Source organism: Gossypium arboreum, chromosome 2 (genome assembly GCF_025698485.1).
Source record: "Gossypium arboreum isolate Shixiya-1 chromosome 2, ASM2569848v2, whole genome shotgun sequence".
Classification (NCBI taxonomy): Eukaryota; Viridiplantae; Streptophyta; class Magnoliopsida; order Malvales; family Malvaceae; genus Gossypium; species Gossypium arboreum.
The window spans coordinates 44,876,611-44,891,721 of record NC_069071.1 but is presented as its reverse complement, the minus strand read 5'-3'; positions in this window follow the sequence as shown (position 1 = coordinate 44,891,721).

Sequence of the window (15,111 nt, the reverse complement as noted above, 5' to 3'; positions counted from 1 at the left end):
CCACTTATTTTAATTTTCGGAATAAACTGTTTTTCTGCATCATGGTTGCTTAAAAATTCATTTCTCAAGTTTCAAAACTCAAAATTAAGATCCGTAAATTTTTCATGAAACTAGATTCATATATATATCTACTAAGTTTTTTCTAGAATGTTTGACTTAGCTAATTAGTACAGTTTATTAGTTAAAGTTACCCCTATTTCAGAATTCGACTGCACTGGCCTCTACTTACTACGAACCACTTTTCTCTCTGTAAAAAAATCATATGACTATACCGTTTGCTTCTATTAAAACTAGATCCAATAAGAATGCTAACCGTATAAAGTACACCACCTAATTGTTTTTTTAAAATTTATGGTGAATTTCTAAAGTTGGAACAGGGGATCCAAAAATCACTCTGGCCCTGTAACACCCCGAACCCGAGACCGTTGCCGGTGTCGGACACGAGGGGTAACAAGCCAAAACCACTTATGGCACCGACCAATTTGACATTCCCAGGCAAGCTGGAAAACTGCGTCGCTGTCACCTTAAAAAGCATATCTCGAGTTTCACAACTCAGAAACTGATTCCGTAAATTTTCCCTGAATTTAGACTCATATATCCATCCATGGATTTATTTATAGAATTTTTGGTCGGGCCAATTGGTACAGTTTATTAGTTAAAGTCACCCATGTTACAGGGGTCGACTACACTGACCTTCGCGCATTACAACTTGAATATCTCTCTGTACAGGGTTTCAATACTGATGCCGTTTATTTCTTATGAAACTAGACTCAAAAAGGAATCTGCACATATAAGGAATGACTTCTAATTCATTCTGGATAATTTATGGTAAATTTTCAAAGTCGTGACAGGGGACCCAGAAACCGTTCTGGTCCTGTCTCACGAGAACTTTAATATCTCTCGGTATACTGTTCATATGATCGTTTAGTTACTTTCATATGAAAATAGACTCGTCAAGGTTCGATTGCATAATTTATTCACTATTTAACACCATTCCTACAAATTTTGGTGATTTTTCACATCCACGTCACTGCAGCTGGCAGCATCTGTTTTTAAGGTAGGATTTACCTATATTGTAGTTCCCATGGACCAACTATAGTCTAGTCATACTTAGGTCCACATATGATCATATTTAGCCATTCCAATGGCTGATCATGTGACCAACTCTCTCATTCCAAACCATAATCACATCATGAAACCAAATATAATTACAAACCACATATGGTCAAATTCCATACTCCACTTTTACGAACCATTTTCGCATGGCCATTTTACATATACATCACAAAGTACTTAAAACAACCGAGGGTAGTCCTATACATGCCATATCCAAAACTCAACTAAAGGAGTACCAAAAGGGCTTTGATAGTGTGGTTGACTTCAACTTCTATGATCCCGAATCCGATCGCTAACGAGCAAAATCTATAAGCAGAGAAACAAAGAAACGGAGTAAGCAATTTATGCTTAGTAAGTTTCGAGCCATAATATACACACAACCAAGCATAGCATTCAAGTAGCTAAACAATAATTCATATGCACAATTTCTCAAAGACATGCTTACTTCACAATCCCAACTCTTATATTCATACACTAATAACGGCTTAGTCAAGGTCGATAACTCATTTATCATCAGAGCGAATACGCACATACACTTACTCATAGTGTGCAAAGCACACACGAAACGTACCTTGTTGTTGGGAATTTCACAAGCGTATTAACTGAAAATTTTTACAGCAAGTTCAAAGTTCTCGAATCACATACCTTCGAGTTTATCCGGATATAGCTACTCGTTCAAACGCCTTGGGACATAGCCGGTTATGGTAACCCGCACAAATGCCTTCGGGACTTAACCCGGATATCACAACTCGCACAATTGCCTTCGGGCTTAGCCCGGATATCATAACTCGCACAATTACCTTCGGGCTTAGCCCGGATGTCACAATTTGCACAATTTGCACAAGGATTTGAACCATGGCTAACATGCACATCAAGTTAGCAACCAAAACAAGCATGAATCTCATGACACAACCTCAACATACCTTAATCTTGATGCAAGTATAGCCAAATCTCCTTCTAGATCTCTTCTAAACCAAAAATGGAGCAAAATCCTCCTTCTTCCTTAGTTTTGGCTCAAAGAAAGGATGAACAAATTTTTTCTTTCTTCCTTTACAACTCACGGCAATGGGGAGATACCACACTCACACACATTTTTTTTTCATTCTTTTCTTACCCATGCTTATTTGTTTATTATTTCTCCCTAATGCCCAACAAAACATGTTTCATGACATGTTTAGCCCATATTCTTTGTCATGGCGGCCACCACCTATAAAAGGGAATTTGACATGCAAGTCCATTGTTTTGCATGCATGCTTTAATTAGTCATCACACATTTCCCTTCATACTTTCAAAGTTCACTACTAAGTCCTTTCTAGTGAAATTCACCTTTATAACACTAAATCAATCATCAAAATGTCACACACAAATTAACACATATCATAGGCATCAAAATAAATTTTAAATTATTTTTATGCCTCGGTTTTGTGGTCCCGAAACCACATTCGACTAGGGTCAATTTTGGGTCACAACTCTCCCCACTTAAGAAATTTTCGTCCCAAAAATCTTACCGTAAATAGGCTTGGGTATCGCTCTTTCATAGCGTTCTCGGTTTCCCAAGTAGCTTCTTCTATCCCGTGTTTGAGCCATAACACTATCACTAGCGGAACCCGCTTGTTTCGCAACTCTTTCACTTTACGTGATAGGATACGAATCGGTTTTCCTCATAACTCATATTGGCTTGTATTTCAACCTCGATGGACTAATCACGTGCGATGGATCGGATCTATAGCGTCGAAGCATCGAAACATGAAAGACATCGTGAATCTTTTCGAGTTCGGGGCAAAATCAAGCGATATGCAAGCTGGACCGACTTCGCCGGATATCTCATATGGCCCAATGAACCTCGGGCTCAACTTGCCCTTACGGCCGAATCGAGTATCTTTTTCCACGCGAAACCTTGAGAAACACTTTATCCCCACGATGCTCGATGACTTTTCGTTTGAGATCCACGTCACGACTTCGACGGTCGGAGGCTATCTTGAGACTTTCACGGATTACTTTCACTTTACGTTCAGCATCTCGATCAAATCCACCCCAAAATTTTGCTTTCACCAAGCTCGGTCCAAAACAATGGTGTACGGCATTTACGAATCGTACAAAGCCTCGTAGGTGCCATCTTAATACTTGATTGAAGACTATTGTTGTAAGCAAATTCAATCAAAGGCAAATCTGCTTCCCATGAACCACCGAACTCGAGGATGCAACATCTCAACATATCCTCAAGTATTTGAATTATCCGCATGAATTGACCATCGGTTTGGGGGTGAAAGGCGGTCTTTGAAATGCAACTTGGTACCCAAAGCTTCTTGCAACTTCTTCCAAAATCGCGAAATCTCGGATCTCTATCCGACACGATGGAAATAGGCACCCCGTGTAATCTCACAATCTGAGAAACGTACAATTCGGCTAGTTTGACCATTGAAAAATTCGTACGTACGGGGACAAAGTGAGCCGACTTAGTCAATCTATCTACCACGACCCAAACCGCATCCTTCTTACTCGTGACAATGGCGGTCGGATACAAAGTCCATTGTGACTCGATCCCATTTCCACTCGGGTATCGTGATCGGTGAAGTAATCTGAAGGCACTTGATGTTCCGCTTTCACTTGTTGACATATTAAACATCTCAAACAAAGTCGAGATGTCTCGTTTCATACCATGCCACCAAAACCGACGTTTCAAATCATTGTACATCTTCGTACTCCGGGTGGATTGCCATTCGGCTACAATGGGCTTCGTTCAAATTATCGAAATAAGTTCAATTCTTTGGAACACACAATCGACTTTTGAACCTCAAACAACCGTCATCATCGATTTGAAACTCAGAGTCCTTGTTGAACACACTCAGCCCGTTTTGCAGCCAACTCGTCGTCGACTTTCTGAGCTTCATGAATTTGATGTATCAATAATGGTTTGGCTTTCAATTCAGCTACTAACACATTGTCGGATCGAACATACAAGTGCACATTCATCGCTCAGAAGCGAATAATGATTTACGACTTAAGGCATCCGCAACCACATTCGCCTTTCCCGGGTGATAGTCAATGACCAGCTCATAATCCTTTAACAGCTCGAACCAACGTCTTTGTCGCAGATTTAAGTCTCTTTGAGTCATCAAATATTTGAGACTTTTGTGATCCGAATACACATGGCACTTCTCACCAAATAAGTAATGTCGCCATATCTTTAAGGCGAATCGATGGCGACCAATTCGAGATCATGGGTGGGATAATTTTTCTCATGTGGCTTTAATTGTCTCGACGCATAGGCCACAACTCGACCTTCTTGCATCAATACGCAACCTAACCCAAGTAGGGAGGCGTCACTATAGATGACAAACTCTTTGCCAGATTCGGGTTGCACTAGAATTGGGGCTTCACCAAATAAGTTTTCATTGATCGAAACTTTTCGACATTTCTCCGTCCATTCGAACTTAACATCCTTTTGGAGTAGCTTTGTCATTGGCGTGGCTATCGTTGAGAAACCTTTTTCAAATCGTCGGTAATAACCGGCAAGCCCCAAAAAGCTCCGAACCTTAGTAATATTTCTCGGAGGCTTCCAATTAAGTATGGCTGAAATTTTGTTCGGGTCGACTCGAATACCCGATGCAGATACCACATGACCGAATAAGCTAACCTCTCTTAACCAGAACTCACACTTGCTGAACTTAGCATATAATTGCTTATCCCGTAAAATTTGCAGCACTAACCTCAGGTGTTCAGCATGTTCGGTCTCATTTCTTGAATAGACCAAGATGTCATCAATGAACACGACTACGAACCGATCCAAATATGGTCTGAAGATCCGGTTCATCAAATCCATAAATACCGCGAGGGCATTAGTAAGCCCAAACGGCATCACTAGGAACTCGTAGTGACCATATCTCGATTCGAAGGCGGTCTTGGGTGCGTTCAATCTTGAATTATGGCGATAATAGCCCGATCTCAAATCTATTTTCGAGAACACCGAGGCTCCCTTTAGTTGATCGAACCAATCATCGATCTGTGATAGCGGATATTTGTTCTTTATCGTCGCTTTATTAAGTCGACGATAGTCGATCACACCTCATGGTTCCATCCTTCTTTTCACAAACAACACCGGCGCTCCCCAAGGTGAAAAACTTCGGACGAGCAAAACCTCTATCCACCAATTCTTGCAATGCGCTTTCAACTCCTTTAATTCCGTTGGTGCCATACGATACGGAGCTATCAAAATTGAGTGGTACGGTACCAATTCGATGCCAAACTCTATTTCGAACAGTGATAAACCCGGCAATTCTTGAGGAAAACATCCGGTATTCACAAACCATCGCACAAATTTGGGTTTCTTTTATGACTCCTTGTCATCGAGCACATACGCAAGGTACGCTTCGCACCCTTTTCTTACGTATTTGAGCCAACATTGCGATATTACGGTGGCAACCCTTTAAGTCCGTAGACTCAACCCGAATTATCTCGTTATTCGTGTACCTCGAGATCAATAGTCTTGCTTTTGCAATTTACAACCGCATCGTGCATCGTCAACCAATCCAAACCAAGAATAACGTCAAATTAGGCCGAATGGCAAAAGCATCAAGTCCGCGGAAAACAAGAACCTCGAAATACTAGGGGACTTTTCTTACACGCTTTGTTGATGAGCACGTAATGACCCAAGGGTTTGACACCGAATTACAAACTCGAGACTCAATAGGCAAAGTCTTCTTTGGATGCTAAGGTTTCGCATATATAAGAATGAGTAAAACCGGGGTCAATAGAAGCAATCACATTAGTATCGAAAAGAGTGAATGTACCGGTAATGACATCCGGTGAGGCAAGATCCTCGGCGTCTTGGCAGTATGGCATAGGTCCTAGCGGAGCACGAGCCTCTGGTCTTGTTGTAGCATCTCGCCCTCTCGATCGCCACTAGTATTGCCCGTATTTACGGATGGCCTACTTGACGATGGTAGCACCGGGTTTCCACTCGACTTACGTTTTGTTCAAGCAACCTCGGGCAATCCTTGATAAAGTGGTCGGCCGATCCACACTTATAGCAGAGCGATCACGGAACCTCAGACTCCTCGAATGCCATTTGCCACAATGTCGACACTCCGTTCTCTCTCGACGATCATTTCCCCAGCGGCGATCGAAGTGACTCGTGTGGTCAGCGGGTCGATCGCGATTTCGCCTAGAAAGCCCGAAGCGCCTCTAGACCGGCTCACATCATCTCGAAATCTCTTCGATGCTGTTGAAGAGACTTTCCGAGGACCTTTAGAAATTCTCCAGTTCCCACATCAACCTTTTAATTCTCCTTTCTAAGCTCTTCGGCTTTACAAGCTCGCTCAACAAGTACCACGAACTCTCATATTCCGAGAATGCCAACGAACATCCTTATATCCTCATTCAGTCCATCCTCGGCGTTTACATAATAGCTTCGGACGAAACACATTCCGGCGTATCTATTGAGTCTAACAAATTTTCGCTCATAGTCAGTAACGGACATAGAGCCTTGCTTAAAATCAAGAAATTCCTTTCGTTTTTGGTCGATGAATCTCTGACTGATATACTTCTTTCGGAACTCGGTTTGGAAGAACTCCCAAGTTACTTGCTCTCTAGGCACAACCGAAGTCAGAGTACTCCACCAATAGTAGGCGGAATCGCGTAGCAAGGAGATAGTACACTTTAAACATTCATCGGGTGTACAAGATAGCTCATCGAGCACCCGGATAGTGTTGTCAAACCAAAATTCAGCTTGCTCGGCATCGTTGCTATCCGTAGCTTTGAATTCCGTAGCCCCATGTTTTCGAATTCTGTCGACTGGGGGCTTACTTGACCTTACTTGGTCGGTTACCGGAGGTATTGTAGGTGCGGGGGTTGCATTAGTCGGGAATGGAGGTTGTGGAACAGCCGTGTTAGTTCGAATGTATTGGTTGAACCAATCATTCATCACGCTATAAAAGGCTTGCCTAGCCTCATCATTCGGATTGCTGGCAATAGGTTGAGAGTCCACCAGCGCTGTCCCTTGCGCGGGAGCAGGCGCCACACTCTCCACATCATCAGCTATTGCTCGGTTGGGATCGGGATCCATTGCTATAAACAAACACAAATTCGAATTGTCAGAAATCACCACACTATCAATTATCACTTAATGGCATGTATAGCTAGACCCCAAACATATCACGGTAGTCCTAGAATCGACTAAACCGTAGCTTTGATACCAATAAAATTGTAACACCCCGAACCCGAGACCGTTGCCGGTGTCGGACACGAGGGGTAACAAGCCAAAACCACTTATGGCACCGACCAATTTGACATTCCCAGGCAAGCTGGAAAACTGCGTCGCTGTCACCTTAAAAAGCATATCTCAAGTTTCACAACTCAGAAACTGATTCCGTAAATTTTCACTGAATTTAGACTCATATATCCATCCATGGATTTATTTCTAGAATTTTTGGTCGGGCAAATTGGTACAGTTTATTAGTTAAAGTCACCCATGTTACAGGGGTCGACTACACTGACCTTCGTACGTTACAACTTGAATATCTCTCTGTACAGGGCTTCAATACTGATGCCGTTTGTCTCTTATGAAACTAGACTCAAAAAGGAATCTGCAAATATAAGGAATGACTTCTAATTCATTCTGGATAATTTATGGTAAATTTTAAAATTCGCGACAGGGGACCCAGAAACTGTTCTGGTCCTGTCTCACGAGAACTTTAATATCTCTCGGTATACTGTTCATATGATCGTTTCGTTACTTTCATATGAAAATAGACTCATCAAGGTTCGATTGCATAATTTATTCACTATTTAACACCATTCCTACAAATTTTGGTGATTTTTCACATCTACGTCACTGCAGCTGGCAGCATCTGTTTTTAAGGTAGGATTTACCTATATTGTAGTTCCCATGGACCAACTATAGTCTAGTCATACTTAGGTCCACATATGATCATATTTAGCCATTCCAATGGCTGATCATGTGACCAACTCTCTCATTCCAAATCATAATCACATCATGAAACCAAATATAATTACAAACCACATATGGTCAAATTCCATACTCCACTTTTACGAACCATTTTCGCATGGCCGCACACATATACATCACAAAGTACTTAAAACAACCGAGGGTAGTCCTATACATGCCATATCCAAAACTCAACTAAAGGAGTACCAAAAGGGCTTTGATAGTGTGGTTGACTTCAACTTCTATGATCCCGAATCCGATCGCTAACGAGCAAAATCTATAAACAGAGAAACAAAGAAAGCGGAGTAAGCAATTTATGCTTAGTAAGTTTGAGCCATAATATACACACAACCAAGCATAGCATTCAAGTAGCTAAACAATAATTCATATGCACAATTTCTCAAAGACATGCTTACTTCACAATCCCAACTCTTATATTCATACACTAATAACGGCTTAGTCAAGGTCGATAACTCATTTATCATCGGAGCGAATACGCACATACACTTACTCATAGTGTGCAAAGCACACACGAAACATACCTTGTTGTTGGGAATTTCACAAGCGTATTAACTGAAAATTTTTACAGCAAGTTCAAAGTTCTCGAATCACATACCTTCGGAGTTTATCCGGATATAGCTACTCATTCAAACGCCTTCGGGACATAGCCCGGTTATGGTAACCCGCACAAATGCCTTCGGGACTTAACCCGGATATCACAACTCGCACAATTACCTTCGGGCTTATCCCGAATGTCACAATTTGCACAATTGCCTTCGGGCTTAGCCTGGATATCACTCGAACATTTATACACATCTTTGTTTCAACTTCATAACACAACTTTTATGCACAATTCACTTAGCAAAAATATCATTTCGGCTCAATGGCCACATACAAAGGCACAATTTCGATTGCTTATTACTTCATTCAATCGAATCAAAATCTAAGTTTCGATACTCGAAAACTTACCTCGGACGTGGTCGAACGATTTCGATGGCTATTCGACGACTTTTTCCTTCCCCTTATCGGATTTAGCTCCTCTTTGCTCTTGAGCTTAATTTAACAAATAAATTGGTTTTATCATTTGAGCATCGAAAGGGGAATTCAAGATACCTAGCCAATATATATACTCATTAGGCATCAAAGTCGCATATGTACGAAATCACGAATCGAACTCAACATATTAGTTAATATTCCTCTTAGCGAATTTTCTAAGCCAAGAATAGGCATCAATATGCTTGCCTCTAACCGAATGCATGCACACCAATTTCCCCTCATGTGGCCGAATATGCATGTCCATGTTGAGGCCAATTATGCACTTAATACCACACAAAAACAGCATGCATTTTACTAACTAACGCATTACATATTGTAGCTCAATACACATCTCTCATGTACTTCATAACCAAACATCATCACAAGCAAATATATACCTTGAAATAGTATATATGTCATGCCAATACATCATGTGCAAACATGTATACGCATATAGGTGCAAGGTCAATCCCAAGGGTTCATACCCATCCAAACACAATTTTTTTTTTTTACCAATCAAGTAACAAGCATAAATCATGCTCATGAATGCACCATGGCGAATACATCACAACCATACCCTTTCAACTTCGGTCATGGTTAAACAAAGAATTCAATGTCCTACTCAAGAACACTAAAAAGAAATTTCAAGAGTAGTCAATCCATCATTGCATGCATCATCAACAAGCTTCACATTTAGCATGCAATGGCTTTAACACAATATCAACCTTGGCCAAATACCATTTTTCATGGCATAGCAAGGATTTGAACCATGGCTAACATGCACATCAAGTTAGCAACCAAAACAAGCATGAATCTCATGACACAACCTCAACATACCTTAATCTTGATGCAAGTATAGCCAAATCTCCTTCTAGATCTCTTCTAAACCAAAAATGGAGCAAAAATCCCTCCTTCTTCCTTAGTTTTGGCTCAAAGAAAGGATGAACAAATTTTTTCTTTCTTCCTTTACAACTCACGGCAATGGGGGAGATACCACACTCACACACATTTTTTTTCATTCTTTTCTTACCCATGCTTATTTGTTTATTATTTCTCCCTAATGCCCAACAAAACATGTTTCATGACATGTTTAGCCCATATTTCTTTGTCATGGCCGCCACCACCTATAAAAGGGGAATTTGACATGCAAGTCCATTGTTTTGCATGCATGCTTTAATTAGTCATCACACATTTCCCCTTCATACTTTCAAAGTTCACTACTAAGTCCTTTCTAGTGAAATTCACCTTTATAACACTAAATCAATCATCAAAATGTCACACACAAATTAACACATATCATAGGCATCAAAATAAATTTTAAATTATTTTTATGCCTCGGTTTTGTGGTCCCGAAACCACATTCGACTAGGGTCAATTTTGGGTGTCACAACTCTCCCCACTTAAGAAATTTTCGTCCCGAAAATCTTACCGGTAAATAGGCTTGGGTATCGCTCTTTCATAGCGTTCTCGGTTTCCCAAGTAGCTTCTTCTATCCGTGTTTGAGCCATAACACTATCACTAGCGGAACCCGCTTGTTTCGCAACTCTTTCACTTTACGTGATAGGATACGAATCGGTTTTCCTCATAACTCATATTGGCTTGTATTTCAACCTCGATGGACTAATCACGTGCGATGGATCAGATCTATAGCGTCGAAGCATCGAAACATGAAAGACATCGTGAATCTTTTCGAGTTCAGGGGGCAAAATCAAACGATATGCAACTGGACCGACTCGCTCGGATATCTCATATGGCCCAATGAACCTCGGGCTCAACTTGCCCTTACGGCCGAATCTGAGTATCTTTTTCCACGGCGAAACCTTGAGAAACACTTTATCCCCCACCTGATGCTCGATGTCTTTTCGTTTCAGATCCGCGTCGACTTCGACGGTCGGAGGCTATCTTGAACTTTCACAGATTACTTTCACTTTACTGCTCAGCATCTCGATCAAATCCACCCCAAAATTTTGCTTTCACCGAGCTCAGTCCAAAACAATGGTGTACGGCATTTACGACCGTACAAAGCCTCGTAGGGTGCCATCTTAATACTTGATTGAAGACTATTGTTGTAAGCAAATTCAATCAAAGGCAAATACCGTTCCCATGAACCACTGAACTCGAGGATGCAACATCTCAACATATCCTCAAGTATTTGAATTATCCGCACCGAATTGACCATCGGTTTGGGGGTGAAGGCGGTGCTGAAATGCAACTTGGTACCCAAAGCTTCTTGCAACTTCTTCCAAAATCGCGAGGTAAATCTCGGATCTCTATCCCACACGATGGAAATAGGCACCCGTGTAATCTCACAATCGAAAGCGTACAATTCGGCTAGTTTGACCATTGAAAAATTCAATGCGTGCGGGGACAAAGTGAGCCGACTTAGTCAATCTATCTACCACGACCCAAACCGCATCCTTCTTACTCACGACAATGGCGGTCCGGATACAAAGTCCATTGTGACTCGATCCCATTTCCACTCGGGTATCGTGATCGGTGAAGTAATCTGAAGGCACTTGATGTTCCGCTTTCACTTGTTGACATATTAAACATCTCAAACAAAGTCGAGATGTCTCGTTTCATACCATGCCACCAAAACCGACGCGTTTCAAATCGTTGTACATCTTCGTACTCCGGGTGGATTGCCATTCGGCTACAATGGGCTTCATTCGAATTATCGAAATAAGTTCAATTCTTTGGAACACACAATCGACTTTTGAACCTCAAACAACCGTCATCATCGATTTGAAACTCCGAGTCCTAGTTCGAACACACTCGGCCGTTTTGCACCAACTCGTCGTCGACTTTCGAGCTTCATGAATTTGATGTATCAATAATGGTTTGGCTTTCAATTCAGCTACTAACACATTGTCGGATCGAACATACAAGTGCACATTCATCGCTCAGAAGCGAATAATGATTTACGACTTAAGGCATCCGCAACCACATTCGCCTTTCCCGGGTGATAGTCAATGACCAGCTCATAATCCTTTAACAAATTCGAACCAACGTCTTTGTCGCAGATTTAAGTCTCTTTGAGTCATCAAATATTTGAGACTTTTGTGATCCGAATACACATGGCACTTCTCACCAAATAAGTAATGTCGCCATATCTTTAAAGGCGAATACGATGGCGACCAATTCGAGATCATGGGTCGGATAATTTTTCTCATGTGGCTTTAATTGTCTCGACGCATAGGCCACAACTCGACCTTCTTGCATCAATACGCAACCTAACCCAAGTAGGGAGGCGTCACTATAGATGACAAACTCTTTGCCAGATTCGGGTTGCACTAGAATTGGGGCTTCAGTCAAATAAGTTTTCAGTTGATCGAAACTTTTCTGACATTTCTCCGTCCATTCGAACTTAAAATCCTTTTGGAGTAGCTTCGTCATTGGCGTGGCTATCGTTGAGAAACCTTTTTCAAATCGTCGGTAATAACCGGCAAGCCCCAAAAAGCTCCGAACCTCAGTAATATTTCTCGGAGGCTTCCAATTAAGTATGGCTGAAATTTTGTTCGGGTCGACTCGAATACCGTCGCGATACCACATGACCCAAGAAGCTAACCTCTCTTAACCGAACTCACACTTGCTGAACTTAGCATATAATTGCTTATCCTGTAAAATTTGCAGCACTAACCTCGGTGTTCAAAGATGTTCGGTCTCATTTCTTGAATAGACCAAGATGTCATCAATGAACACGACTACGAACCGATCCAAATATGGTCCGAAGATCCGGTTCATCAAATCCATAAATACCGTAGGGCATTAGTAAGCCCAAACGGCATCACTAGGAACTCGTAGTGACCATATCTCGCTCAAGGCGGTCTTGGGTGCGTTCAATCTTGAATTACGAATCGATAATAGCCCGATCTCAAATCTATTTTCGAGAACACCGAGGCTCCCTTTAGTTGATCGAACCAATCGTCGATCGTGATAGCGGATATTTGTTCTTTATCGCCGCTTTATTAAGTCGACGATAGTCGATGCACAACCTCATGGTTCCATCCTTCTTTTCACAAACAACACCGGCGCTCCCCAAGGTGAAAAACTCGGACGAGCAAAACCTCTATCCACCAATTCTTGCAATCGCGCTTTCAACTCCTTTAATTCCGTTGGTGCCATACGATACGGAGCTATCAAAATTGGAGTGGTACCGGTACCAATTCGATGCCAAACTCTATTTCCGAACGGTGATAAACCCGCAATTCTTGTGGAAAACATCCGGTATTCACAAACCACCGCAAAATTCGGGTTTCTTTTACGACTCCTTGTCATCGAGCACATACGCAAGGTACGCCGCACCCTTTTCTTACGTATTTACGAGCCAACATTGCGATATTACGGTGGCAACCCTTTAAGTCCGTAGACTCAACCCGAATTATCTCGTTATTCGTGTACCTCGATCAATAGTCTTGCTTTTGCAATTTACAACCGCATCGTGCATCGTCAACCAATCCAAACCAAGAATAACGTCAAATTCATCGAATGGCAAAAGCATCAAGTCCGCGGAAAACAAGAACCTCGAAATACTAGGGGACTTTTCTTACACGCTTTGTTGATGAGCACGTAATGACCCAAGGGTTTGACACCGAATTACAAACTCGAGACTCAATAGGCAAAGTCTTCTTTGGATGCTAAGGTTTCGCATATATAAGAATGAGTAAAACCAGGGTCAATCGAAGCAATCACATTAGTATCGAAAAGAGTGAATGTACCGGTAATGACATCTGGTGAGGCAGCATCCTCGCGTGCGCGTATGGCATAGGTCCTAGCGGGAGCACGAGCCTCGGGTCTTATTGTAGCATCTCTCGCCCCTCTCTGATCGCCACTAGTATTGCCCGTATTTCTGGATGGCCTACTTCAAGCAATGGTAGCACCCGGGTTTCCACTCTGACTTACGTTTTGTTCAAGCAACCTCGGGCAATCCTTGATAAAGTGGTCGGCCGATCCACACTTATAGCAGGAGCGATCAGGGAACCTACAGCTCCCCGAATGCCATTTGCCACAATGCTGACACTCCGTTCTCTCTCGACGATCATTTCCCCCACTGGCGATCGAAGTGACTCGTGTGGTCACAGGGGGTCGATCGCGATTTCGTCTAGAAAAGCTTGAAGCGCCTCTAGACCGGCTCACATCATCTCGAAATCTCTTCGATGCCTGTTGAAGAGACTTTCCCGAGGACCTTTTTAGAAATTCTCCAGTTCCCACATCAACCTTTTAATTCTCCTTTCTAAGCTCTTCGGCTTTACAAGCTTGCTCAACAAGTACCACGAACTCTCATATTCCGAGAATGCCAACGAACATCCTTATATCCTCATTCAGTCCATCCTCGAAGCGTTTACACATAATAGCTTCGGACGAAACACATTCCCGAGCGTATCTATTGAGTCTAACAAATTTTCGCTCGTAGTCAGTAACGGACATAGAGCCTTGCTTAAAATCAAGAAATTCCTTTCGTTTTTGGTCGATGAATCTCTGACTGATATACTTCTTTCGGAACTCGGTTTGGAAGAACTCCCAAGTTACTTGCTCTCTAGGCACAACCGAAGTCAGAGTACTCCACCAATAGTAGGCGGAATCGCGTAGCAAGGAGATAGTACACTTTAAACATTCATCGGGTGTACAAGATAGCTCATCGAGCACCCGGATAGTGTTGTCAAACCAAAATTCAGCTTGCTCGGCATCGTCGCTATCCGTAGCTTTGAATTCCGTAGCCCCATGTTTTCGAATTCTGTCGACTGGGTGTAACACCCCTAACTCGTGACCGACGCCGGTGTCGGACACGAGAGGTTAACGGCCAAATCCTCTCAAGATACCAACTAATTTGACATTACCAGTCAGGCTGGAAAACTGCATCACCGTCGCCTTAAAAATCATATCTCGAGTTTCAAAACTCGGAAACTGGTTTCGTAAATTTTCCCTGAATTTAGACTCATATACCCATCCATGGATTTATTTTTAGAATTTTTTGGTTGGGCTAATTGGTACAGTTTATTAGTTAAAGTCACCCA